The sequence below is a fragment of the Neopelma chrysocephalum genome, unplaced genomic scaffold, assembly GCF_003984885.1.
Source record: "Neopelma chrysocephalum unplaced genomic scaffold, ASM398488v2 Primary Assembly neopelma1_61b, whole genome shotgun sequence".
Classification (NCBI taxonomy): Eukaryota; Metazoa; Chordata; class Aves; order Passeriformes; family Pipridae; genus Neopelma; species Neopelma chrysocephalum.
The window spans coordinates 3021779-3035465 of NW_020897717.1; positions in this window are offsets into that span (position 1 = coordinate 3021779).

The following is a 13687-nucleotide window of genomic DNA, read 5'->3' on the forward strand; positions in this document are numbered from 1 at the left end:
GATCTCACATTTTTAAATGAAGAGAACTGAGAAACCATGACTGAAAAGGGAAAATGAATTTCATCTTTAACATCTACATTCCTCTCAACAGCAACATGTACCTAAATATCTACCTGTGAAATTCTAAGTGATATCTAACTTCAATAACAAACAATGGTGACATCATTCACAGATGACATCCGTCTGGTGATTCACAGGATGTTTATTAAGTGTATATCATATTCAGCCTCATGTGAATTTTTATCTTTGAAAATAATGAAATGAGATGAAATTTAAAAAAAAATCTTCCTACTCCCACATCATTCTTTTTCCACTAAAAAAAAATAAAAGAATAAAAAACCCACAAAAAATGTTTTAAATGTAAGAAACTATCCTATTTTCCAAAAGGACAATCAGTTCTGCATGGAGTTAAATTTTGATACATCAGTATTTCCAGATGAAAAATACTTTAAAGCGTCCTAGATGTTCCACTTACTGAATTGAGCTCCAATTGTGCTGCATAAGAGCTGACACCACAAAGAGCTCCATCAATGCGATTGTGGGGCTCTTCACAATTACACCAGGAAGTCAGGAGATCTGGACTGTACCCTAGTTTCATGAGGTGTTGCAAAAGACATGGAAAGACAAAGAAGAGATAGAAAACTAGAGATGCAAAAGAGTGTGCTACATTAGTCCTCAGAAGTCCTGTATTCACGTGCTGGCATATCCCCAACTTTTTCTAAGAGTTTGGGGGAAAAAAACATCACATTCAGATCTTTTTCTGTAGAACGATATCTTAAGACTTCTCTTTTCCCCTGTATTCATTATTAGGAGAATAATTTCATCCAGGCAGAGCTGTCTCTCACTAGCTATCTGAGAGAGAGTTAATATCCAGCTGAGGGAAGCCCTGACCTCACCAGCTCATTACTGTAGTGTAAACAATAAAGAACTAGAGCACATTGCTGAAATGGCTTCATTTTCCAGGGCTGCTCATTCAGAACCATTTGCCTGCTACAACTTAGTCTAAAAGAATTAGTTCCAAGGTAACAATGACATGAGCCACCAGACCCCCCTGGAAGCACAGGTGAACACAGACCAGATCCTAGCAGGGAACCTTTCTTCAGTTCATCTTTCTTTAGCAAGAAAGTGTCTGGATTTGTTCTTCCTGCATGTATCTTAGCAGCTTTACTGATCCTGCGCATGAGAAATCACCTTCCACAGCAGAAAGAGGTATGACCCATTACATATGTCATCCCTAACCAAGCGGGAGAATAGACAGAAGAGATATTTCACTAATTTCTAAGTCTTTGGATTTCCTGTGGTTATTCAGTACCCAGCATACTCAATGGCCACTGACAGGAAAAAAGTACTTGCAGCCTTCCCAAAGCAGAGCGTCACGGAGCATGGCAGTCAATAGGCTTGGACAGACTCTACAGATGGAACATGGCAACTATCTCAGTATCAACAGCAATAAAGGCAAATGTTTAAAGAGAGTAAGAACTCTCATACCCTTGTTTCTGTGTGCTTCTCTAGCCTATCCCATTAGCTCTCTGTTCAATATCTTGTAAAGCAAATGTGCTTTCACAGTGGAGACAGCTACTCAGGAGGAATGGCATCAAGCCTGACGAATGGAAGGAGAAACAAAATCAAGTCAAGATAATACTTAGGTTCAGGCCAAAGGCATTTGCGAATGCTGGTGACTTCTTGAACTAGGAGGTAAGGAAGCCAAGGACACAATCTCCAAAGAGAAGATGCAATTTCCCAGTCAGTCAGAGCAACTGCAGCCAATGCTCTTTGAGGTCACAGTATCAGCAGAGCATCAAAGAGACTGTGTTTGCTCTGTGCTCCTTGAATTCCTTCCCTAGCTTTATGAAGAAATCTTCCCAGTCTTGCAGCACTTCACTCATAGGTAAATTAAGAACAAAACCTTAGTGACCAAGGTCTGACTTGTGCACTAGTGTCCTGGTCCCATGAACTGGACTCACCTGGGAATTACAAGGAAGATTTTGGAGTAGAAAAAGTATTACCCTTCTCCTTCTTCTTTTTCCTTTCCTTGAAATATATATCTCATTTTGAAGCCTGATGGAGGTAGAGAAGCTGAGAGAGGAAGAGAAAGATGAAGCTGCAACTAAGCTGAAAATGAATGGAAGGTTATGGACAAGGTGATAAGAATAAATTATATATCGAGGACTGGAGGAATTATGGCATCTCTGCACATCTTTGGGCCTTGAGGGACTACACGTTTTCTGCAGGAATTCTAAAGAGATTGAAGGCTCCAATAGAGGGGAATGAGAGTTTTGCAATGTGAGGGCTCGAGCGTGCATGACCATGTGCATCTGGCATGAAAATAATTCAGTCTTTCTCTCTCTGAGAAAGACAAAGAGGAGAGCAGCCCAGACCATGCCTTTAGGGAAATCAGCTTATGCACAGAGCAGCAACCATGGTATCTTGGGCATCTGCTGTTTCCAGCAGGGAACTAGCTTATTCCTTTGGAGCTGCCTGGTAATTTTTTGTTTCACCAAAGCCTTAGGAGAGGAGGAGGATTTGGCCAGGCAAAAGAGCACTCTATGAAGATTTATTTTCTCAAAAGTTGGATCTGACATTCACCCACCATCTAAGATGTTCAAATATTTCTCTCACCTCCTATAAGCAATGCACACACATAGATAATACTTTTGCTACTCCTTTTTTTAGTATTACTGTTTATATGAGGATTGGAAGGCTTTCTGCAAAGAAAGGTTCCTATCACCATGGGAAAAGGCTGGAATCCAGGATAGAACCCAGTCCTTCAAGGGCAAACAGCTTTAGTAAAGCAAGATCAAGACTTCATACTAAATTTCCAGATTCTCTAAGCCTGTTTCAGCACAGCTGTGTGTGCAACCTGCAACTGCAGCCTACTTTGAATTAAAAATAAGCCAACACCAAATACCCCCTGACAAACATTTTTAAATTCTGTATGTGATAAAATGGTTTGAACTGGTTTGGTTTTAATCCTGTCTTCAGTGTTTTCACAGATTTTAACTTTATTTTCAAATGTTTTTGTGGTACTAGATAAATAAATAAATAAATAAAGTGGTTGCTTCTTTTCTTATAAGAGAACCAAACTTTTCTTATGCACTTATAGTAAATTTGCAAAGAGGGTCCAAACCTGAAGAACTAAAGGCTCCAGATCTACATTCTTGTAACTTCTTACTTATCTGTGCAAGTAACACAGTGGTCTTTGTCACAAAGGTATGGTTTCAAGAGTTGCAAAAAAAGTCAACAAACCAAAGCTCTGAGCTGAACTCACTGCTAGCTTCAATACTATTTTGCAGAGTGCAGATGGTGACACAAAGGCAAACTGCCCAAAAAGTCACCCTTTTCTTGTCAGAGACAAAATCACTTTGTTCTTTGCCTGCCATCTGAAGAGTTTATTACTCCTCTGGCTTTCACTTCATGTGTCTGTGAAAGTCTGTTTGAGGTAGCCCTGTACCCACTCCACACTCTGTTTGGCACTTTTCCCTTTGAGGAGCAGGGACAGAAACCCACCATGGCCGTGGCTGAAGGGGACCAGCCTGCTGCAGGCTCCCCAGGGCAGTCAGGTACCTGCAACTAGATGGTGTTTTGATTGATTTTATTAGTCTTTGGATTTTTTAAAGTACCTTGGCAACAGGTAGTTTGAAATAAAGTTATCAGCCTGTTCTGTCACCACACCTTTTATTCTCTCCTTAAAAAGCAACCCAGTAAGAAACTCCGCACCTATATGCAGCAGGTGCCTGAATTTCCAGCACACATCCAACAGCTTTCATCTGAACATGCACTCCGGCAAGGAGAAAGTTCCATCCATGTATTAGTTGCCATGTAAGGGGGCCCTAGCTTTAAGAAGGACAGTGGTCCATCTGTCTCTGAAAACATATGCCAGGTATAGAGGCGCAACTGAGAGGCTGTGAGACACCCTCAGCATGTGCATACAGGTAGGAAAAGAAGTTCAGCTGTCTTCTTTGAGGTTTCTTGAACCTCCCTGTGCTTCAGCATGTGCAGTGAGGTTCACCTGAGGAGCAAATATCCATGAAGGAATAAGACATGCCTTCCTTCTCTAAGCCTGAATCCTGCAAGGATGGTTTCCCTTGTTATATACAGCATTTATTTAACAAGCCCTCAACAGCAGAGACTCTGCTGGAGCATGGTACTAAGAGTCAGCTGGACACAAGTACCTCCAGCAGAAAAGTGGTCACGAACACTCACTCAATGCCCCAAGCAACTGTTCATAGCTCTTTGCTTGCTGCAGCTGCTCTCTATGTGTCCGTGACTACTTTTACCCTAGGATTTGCTATGGTAAAGGTTTTTCTCTTTGCACAGAAGTCTTAGAAACTGCTGGTTCTTCAGAGCAAATAGAAATATGCAGAGTGGAGCAAGGTTTTGGTGGAAAACTTTCTCATCCCAAATGTCAAAATAAGAAGCAGTGACAAACCTGCAGCATTGCTCAAACTTAGGAGTAAGCCCCCATAGGGGTAACATATTTCCTGGTGCTGGAGGGACTCCAAAGACCAAACAAAATGCCCGCTATCCTACAGGGAGTACCAACACAGCTCAGGATTGTGTCACAAGAGCAACTGGGTAGAAGCAGCTCTGAAGCCTCCGTCACACTCTTGAAGAGCCCCCCATTTGTTTTCAGCCTGCATTGAGGCACACCTCTGTTTTTGCAGTTCATCAATCTGAACTGACCTGAATTCTCTTAGACTTGCAGCTTTATTTCATAATCCTCTTTCTGAGCAGTGACTGGAAACTGCCTTTCTTCCTCTGAGCATACATGCCCTGTAGAGCCATGTTGGGACAGGGACTGTTTAACCAAGTCATGCAGAAGTGAAACAGCTTGCACCAGAGGGGCAGAGAGCTCTGTCCCAGAACACCCTGACATGTGATGGCCCAGATGGTTTTTTACTGTCTTGGAGAGAGAGATTCAGTTAAATTCTCTGTCTGGGGAGGTTTGTGTTTGTTCCCTGCCTCCAGCAGGACTGCTCTGACCATCAGCCTACAGCAAGCTACAGGGAGCGCGAGTCCAAAATTCTGGCCAAGCAATGGCTCCATTCATATCCTCTGATGAACCCAGCTGACATCAGCTTACAGGAGAAAACCTCTTTCCTTGCAGAAGCAATTTCTTTACAAGAAATTATCTCACCTGCTCTTTAGAGTACACAGTGAATTTCAAGTACTAGTATTAAAAGATGTTTCACTATCACTCTGTACTTGGAAATCATGGCCTCAGCCACTAATCTATGCCCCTACTGTCATTGCAGTGAAGTAGGTATAACTCTCTGCTGGTGCAAAACTGCTATAGCAGCGCAAGGGTAGAGGGGGGGCAAATTGAATCAGCTGTCTATACTATGTCTTCCCTTTTACTTTATAGAAAACCAGAATTTTATGCTCTACTGCAGAAATCAGGCTTTTCAGGCCTGCAAAGCTCTCCGAAACACAAATTAATGGCAACGTTTTTCATTCTAAGATATCAAAGTGCTCTGTGCAGGTGGGTGATTACCTAGTTTCCTGCATTTTAGCAATCGAGCAACTCTCTTAAATATATATGTCTCCGACCTGTTGAAGACCAGACATCAGGTAAATGGCAGAAGAGTGAAATCTACTAATACCTAGTCTGCACTATCTTGATTGACATTGCAAAAGCTGGGGGTGGGAGGCTAGAGAAGGGAGGGAGAGGTGAAGAGAGCCGAGGCTACATCTCAGGCATTTAAATCAGTCTCCAAACACTCAGGAAAATATAGTCTGCCAGTGTGACCACAGGGGCTAAATGGCAGATGAGTGCTTTCAGGGAGTTTGACAAACATGGGCACAGCCATCGTTTATTGGCAATTAGAAATAGAAACGTGGTGTGCAAGTAAACTGCCTGCCACCCTGTAATCGAAGAGCACTTCACAGTATTTATCAGTTCTATGACCAACAACACATGAATATTTTAATAATTGCTCCATTCACAGCCTCACCAACGCATACTGAACTCAGATCATTTAAAAGCCATTAATTAATCATTTATTACTGATTACACTTCACAATGGCATCCCAGATGGCTCCTCTGGTGGTGGTAGTAAACATGTCATGGCAGTCCCTTTTTCCACATTCCAGAGGCCAGCACATCGGCTGTCTCTGATGGAGTATTACTCACCCAGAAGTGTGTCTGTGCCTCTTTATTATGGCAGCAACTCTGGAGCCCAGGGTAGGATAATCTCACCCATGGTATAATCCTGTTCCTCAGGACATATAATATGGCTGTGAAACCCCCAGCCAAGACTGGAGGGTCTGATCAGACAGGTCTGCTTGGAAACTACTCCAGAACCAGAGAAAATGTGACCTTTTCAAGGACTGGAGAAGACCGATACATTCCTCTCTGGCCTTCCCTGAAGCCACACAGAGAAGCAAACCCCCCACTCATGCGAAGACATTGCTCCAAAGAGCATTTTGTTTCAAAATTTTCTGGACTGTTTTGCACCACTAATTAGACCATTTCCACCTGAGTCACAAATTAACAGTTTTACTATGTCCTTCAATATGAGAATATTTCTGGTATAGAAACTTTTTTTTTAAGCCACGTGAAATAGATTCTTAAGTCTGCCTCTTCCATTAACTCTTCAACTTCTTTCTCTCTTTGTTTTTTGCTCCAGCACTGGTTCCCCCATAGCTCTGTTCTAATCGTTGTAAATTATTCACGACCCAGCATCCTTCACAACACCATTTCCTGTAATTTATAGTGTCTACTATGTTGTATTATTTAACACCGAAAAGCATTTCAGGATTCAGCTTTAGATGTATCAGGCAAGATGTAATGAATTGTGTTGTGTTGTATAAAACCCTGGGCAATAAAATGGAAAATGATTAATAGCTTAATGGTGGTCGTCTTGGTAATGTCTCAGCCTTTTGTGTCTTGTCACATTTATTCCACTGCAAAGGGAACAGGAGCTTTTAAACTTGTTTGCTCCTCTCAGGGAAATTGCTTTTTTTCTTTTCCACTAATACCATGTGCTTGTTAATGGAGTACTAATAATAACCATGTGATAAGCTTCTTCCATCAGACAGTGAAGTCCACTAAGTAATTTCCAGCAAAGTCTTAATTCCAGATCATAAGTGCAGAAGGGAAGACCACAGCTGCTGACAGCTTATTCAGCTTTCATCATAATGTCATATCAGACTAAATAATTGAAGATGACTGGCAATTTACATATCTCCTCTCTAAGTCAAACAAACTAGAGTTCACTTCACTGTGTTGGACTTCACTGCATTTATAAATCTAGAGTAGCAATACAATTTGTTTGCATAGTATATATTTAGATGAGTATAAAATAAAGCTTTCTTTGGCAGGTGTGGCAGAACAGAAGCCTGCTCCAGACAAAAAGCATAAAGGCAAGCTTCACCTCTTGCCTGGTGAAGGACATGTTGTTCACAGCCTCTTAAACCTTTTGATTTCAATGACCATATGACTGACAATATATGAATTTGCCTAATATTTTGGGATTAGTTTTGTTGGGTAACTCTGTCTTTACACCAGAGTAAGAAAGAGGAGAATTAAGTTCATTACTTTATGTTGAAAAGAGCAAGCAAGAGTTATAAATCCAAACTAGTTTTGATATTGAGAAACATCTTCTCTTATTAATAATTGTGCTATAAAATTCACACTGGCTATGTTTTAAAAGCGCAAAGTTCATACAACTACTGGAACTAGATCAGGCATCCTCTGTGCAGTGTCTGTGAAAGTCGAGTGTCATTTTTTACATTCTCATTACAAAATGATTCCTTTAACGACCAGGATAAAACCAAATGTATTATTCAGAACTGAGTAATAGCTTTCACCAGTCACAGTGATGGCTGGATGGGATACATGGTTTCTTACATGCCACGTAAACACTTGATACAACTCCAGATCTTCAGTAAAAACTTTACTGAAGGAGGAAAACAGAATTTCAAACTCAAGTTTTTAATGAAGACATCTGTGTGCAGAACCTACATCCCTACTTAGGCATCCACATTAAGTGGTTTCCTTTCTCAGAAATGCACATTACACTGGATCAGATTTTGTCTCATAGCTTCTGAAATCAGTCTGCTTCTGACTTGCCTTGGAAAGATGTTTTACAGTTTTATTCAGCTATTTACTGCTTTCACTGGGGGCAGTTCACATCAATAATTTCAAATAACTTACTCTTAAGGTGCAAATCTAACAAACCTAGTCTGAAAACCCTGTATTGGGTACATGTTCTCAGTTTGTAGACTCTGTATAATAGTAATATCCATTCAACAGGCAAGTTAGGATCTCCAATTCCGTAATAATATAATTCATCCGGTTTTGCATATTTTGAACTACAGTCAATTCCTTTTTTTTCCCTTGATAATATGTCAGTCTCATGTTTACTATCTCAATTGTACGTCAGCTTTATCAGCTATATTCAGTTAACACATCATAGAATCTCAGAATGGGTCAGGTTGGAAGGGACCACAGAGGGTCCCCTGGTCCAACTTCCCCGCTCAAGCAGGATCATCCTAGATCACACAGCTCAGGATTCTGTCCAGATGGTTCTTGGATATCTCCAGAGAGGGAGACTCCACAACCTCTCTGGTCAATCTGTTCCGGTGCATGGTCACCCACACAGTAAAGAAGTTCTTCCTCATATTCAGGCAGAACTTCTTGTTCACCAGTTTCTGCCCATTGCCTCTTGTCCTATTGCTTGGCACCACTGAGCAGAGCCTAGATCCATCTTCATGACATCTTCCCTTCAGATACTTATAGACATTGATGAGGTTTCCTCTCAGTTGCCTCTTCTCAAGACTGAACAAGCCCAACTCCCTCAGCCTTTTCTCATAAGAGAGATCACAGAATTACAGAATATTCTGAGTTGGAAGGGACCAACAAGGATCATCAAGTTAAGTGAGCAGCCCTACAGGTATTGAACCCACAACCTTGGCACTATTAGCACCAGGCTCTAACCAACTGAGATAATCTCAGGGTCATGCTCCGGCCCTTTAGCCATCTTTGTTGTCCTCTGCTGGACCCGCTCCAGGAGCTCCATGTCTCTCTAGTACTGAGGAGCTCAGAACTGGACATGACTCCTCACTACACTACTTAATATTTGCTTTACCTCGATGTTACTGTTATTTCTCTTGCTAAAGCTAAAGGTCATAAAGTGTAATTGACTGATCCATATCTTAGCAAGGGAGAATCTTGTAAAAAATATTGTAAATGTATTAAAATATCTTAAATGTATTAAAACAGGATTAGGAATCAGAAAAATAATGTCAGGAAAACAATATAAATTACTGCTTTCCAGAGGAATTTCAAAATTCTCCATCATGTAGAATATCACACTTGAGCCCTAACTTACGGAAAAGCAAGATAAATAGACACAAGAAAAAAGTGCATAAGAAAAAAAACAATTAAGTCTGGCAATGTGCACTAGAAAACTGATCATATCTTACTGTTAAAGCTTTTCTTACCAAATTATAAGAACTGGGGACAGATTAATTCAGTGTTACTCTCAGTAGAGCAGTAAGTAAGGAAATTACAAGTTAATGAAATTCACAGCTAAAAGTAAAAAACAGAAGCCCAGATAGGTACACTGTCTGCACTTTTTGTCTATGGGACTGCAGGACATTATTGATTACGTAGTACTAGGCTGAGAAAATGAATGAGGTAGCAAATTGCAGAATCAGTTGGTAGCTACCCTGAGCAGTCCAAGTCCTCTTACTGAAAGGAATCCCAGTAGGAGATTTTCCCTAGGTAGTTTCTCCTCTTTGTACAGCTGGTAGTTCTCTAGATTTATGATGCAAAATTCTCAAGCAAATACTGGATGGAAAAGTGCCAGGGCATAATGTTTTATGGAGCTATTTGTTTGGGCAGTTGGTTTGTGGTTGATTAAAACCTGATGGCTTATCCATTTTTTCCAAATAAATAGACCAGTCTAATAAAAGCCATTACCATCCTGGCATCTCATGTACCTACACACAATCCCTCACCGTCCCATTGATGCCTGTTACTGTCCCTGTGATGCATCCCTCTGGTGAACTGGGAGACATCCCTGCTTCTGGTAAGGACTGCCAGAGGGCAGGAGCTTTTGTGCTTTTCTCAACCTATAACTAACTCCTTGCCTTCCTGATGTGCTCCAAAAGAACAGGGACACAGGGAACTGTCATTGTGCATTTGCTGTGGTGGACAGGGATCAAGGAGTTTCTCCTGGATCAGAGCACAAGTCTGCCCCCAGAGGACCCTTCTGTCTCCTCTGTCTTGGAAGCCACCGCATTCACCATGTCCTCTACAGAAAACAAAAATTCTGGAGATTTCTGGAAAAGGCAAGGTTTGGATAAACCATCATAGTTTCTCAGATAAACATATCTAACTCGTTCACAGGTAGCATACAAAAAGTCTTTATCAGCCTAAGTGCAGATTTCACTCAAACAGGTTATAAAACAGAATCATAAGGAGTGAGGACTGCCAGGGTACTGCAGGCTAAACCTTTACAACTTTACTTATGCCATGTCTGTGAGGTCAGGAAATGCAGAATATTCTTTACCAGAAATTGTGTGTATGTGTCAAGTTGCTCAACAGAAGGCTGTGAAGAAGCTCAGTCTTTAGTAATTGTAGTATGCTGTGCTGAAAGGAAATAAGGAAGGGGACAGACAAAGGCTTCCAAAATTTTACCATTAATCTACCAAAGAGCTCCATATACAAGAAACTGAGAAGAGAAACCTGAGACAGCAAATCCATCTCAACTGTTATGCATACAGAGAAATTTTGGGAATCAGTTATTCAGTCTACTTTGAGTTTTGTCACTCAGAAAGTGAAGTGATTCTTTGGTCCACAAAAGAATCATCACTTCGTGATATTGCGCAACTGATATTCGCACAATATGTGCCGCTTGATGATGATGGCCCTTGGTGTAAAACTTGCTTGTATCTACAATTTTCTTGCATAAAAGGCATACAGATATGGCACTTAGGGACATGGTTTGGTGGTGGATTTGGCAGTGCTAGGTTAATGGTTAGACTCAATGATCTTAGAGGTCTATGATTTAACATTGTATTTATTTCTATCACTGAACTGAGCCTAGAAATCAGTACAAATAGCAAAGAACTTCCTAATGCAGGAGATTCAATGACCCCAAACTGTAAAAAATTTAACTGTGTTATTTTAGGTTTTTCAATCCATCTACAGAAGGAAAAGAATGAAGCAAATGCCAATGTGTCAGCATCTAGGACACTTCCTGGGTGAAAAGGAAAGAACACAGATCTAGTTAAAAAGGAGTTATATTGCAGCTGGTTAGAGCAATGAAATTATCATGACAAGAAGAACTGACACTTCCACTGGGAACTGTCTGGGGGCTGACAGGTTTCCAGAGAGGTATCTAGTTCAAGGACATATGTTACAAGCTGTCCTTAGAGAAGTATTATAGGTGGAGAGAATGTCAAGAAAACTGAAGGACTTGGCAACCTATATCTAGGGGAGACCTAAGGCACTGTGCAGAGAGCACTCTGATGCTACCTAAAGTAATGCACGCTCATTTGGCCAGTGTCAGTGAAAGATTCAGCAAAGATTTCAGCCCGTGGATCCAACTAAATGATCACTGCATCAACATACCCAGAGCAGGCAGACATACTAACTGCACCTTGCCTATATGAAGTCCTCAAGGACATGTAGCAAAGACCACTTCATAAAGGAAGAATTAACACCTGAAATATCTAACATGTTTCATAGGAATTGTACCAAAGATTTCCAAAATCATGACGGTTTTTAATACAGCCTGCTTTCTGCAAAAATCTGGATACCAAGGAGTTAAGTAAATAGTGTTTAACCAGCAGCAGCAAGCTGTTTAGTTTTATTAAAACATGGCATTATGTGCTATTTCTAGGTAACGGGAAAAGTCCTTGACAAGCTACATGAAGTAGAAAAGAGCACAGCAACATAATAATTTTAAAAATGGTAGTGGAAAGCAAGCTGGTAGAAGTTGGGACTGGAGTCTGCTTTTCCTTTCAGTGAGACACAAGTTCTTCTTCTGCATTTGAGAGGGCAGCCTGTAGAAGTCAAAGGGTCATCTTCCCCAGCCAGCACCCTCCAGTGCTACTCCTTCCTGAAACAAGCCTCTTGTCCTCCTGAAAAGAGAAGTAGCCTTGGACTGAGTGTGATGGGAAGAAACACTTCTATGCCCTACTGCATTTTTTTAATTCAGTTCCTTCACTCCTCCACGAAGAGAGAAAAAGAAAAAACCAAACACACAACAACAACCAAACAACCCAGAAAACGTAAAAGATGCCACTGCAGATCAATTCTGGGTGAAATCTGTAGGAGTTTCTAATAGATAGCATAGTCAAAATCTCATGTTAGTTTATCAGTAATGCCTGCAGGTACATTCATTCATTTACTTGGAAGAATGGATCTGTACCTTAGGCATGAGCTCAGGACACTCATATTCAATTCACCCCTTTTTCTGTAGTTTTTTTACTGTGATCAAGTCACTGAATTTCTCTGTGCTTCATTTCCCCATTCACAAATGACAGCTCCCCCATACTGTCAAAGAATGTCTTTGTAAGGCTAAAAGTGCCTTCATCTGTCCAGCATGCCTGTCAAAGAGGAAACAGGGGGAAAAATGGGGAAATGGTGATACCAAAAAAATACTGAATGAAATATCAAGAGAGTGAATATGGACCAAAATAATATCACATGATATAGAATAATCTAGAAAACAAGAAAATCAAACTCCAGACTTGATTTAACTCTTCTGGATACAGACCTGATTTTCCAAAGACATCACTGTGGGATAAGGGTAGGCTTGCACAGCCATGAGTTGATATCTGCCAGGGGAAGGGAGCTAAGGAGATGTGGAAACAATCATGCCTGTTGAGCAGACTTACAAGAAACTGGCAAGATAATGATGAAAAATATTGATGATTTAAGTGAGGACACAGAAGGGCAAGTAGTTATGGAAGAAAATGACATCTAGAAGAGAGAAAGGTAAAATCAGATTAAACGAGAGAAAGCAGGGAAAATCACAATAATAACCAAAAAATGTTGTCGTAGGGCTTCCTGATATGAATTACATGAAGCTCCAAAATAACAAATTCTATATTACAGGTGAGAGTTGCTCTCATTTGGAGGAGGTGGGTGGAAGAGGACTGTTTGGGTTGAAAACCCAGGAGTTTAGATAACTTGGTGCTGTCAGGGAACCTAATGAAGGCTCTAATCGAGGCACCATATCATCTTCTCTCCTATCAATTACAATATCTGGTTACTATATTTCTCCTGGTGCACTTCCAACTCTCCTTCTGGTAGAGGGAGGTAGCATATTGCAAACAGCCTTCAAACAGGTTCCAGCAGGAGTTGAAGTCTGGCTGTGGAACATATACCATCTATGAGAATGAGACAATGAGTTAGCTGAACTGTAGTTCCCTTGAGACACTCTGTGGCTTATCCAATCAGAGATTTCTTTGTAGAAAAATTTTGGCCCAGTTCTTTTTTTTTCCGAAACAAATGATTTTCTGTGGAAGACAATACTTCTGTCAGGGTGAAAAATATTTAATAATCTGATTTTCTGATGAAAAAATGTATTTTAATAGTATCAACCTCAGTTCTTGCTTTCATTTAGGTTCTTAATTTTCCACCCCCTTAGGATTTTTCCTCAGAGTTTCTATAGTGCCTGTGCTATACCTTTAGCAATTGATTTTGCAGCTCAGCAAATGCAGTGGC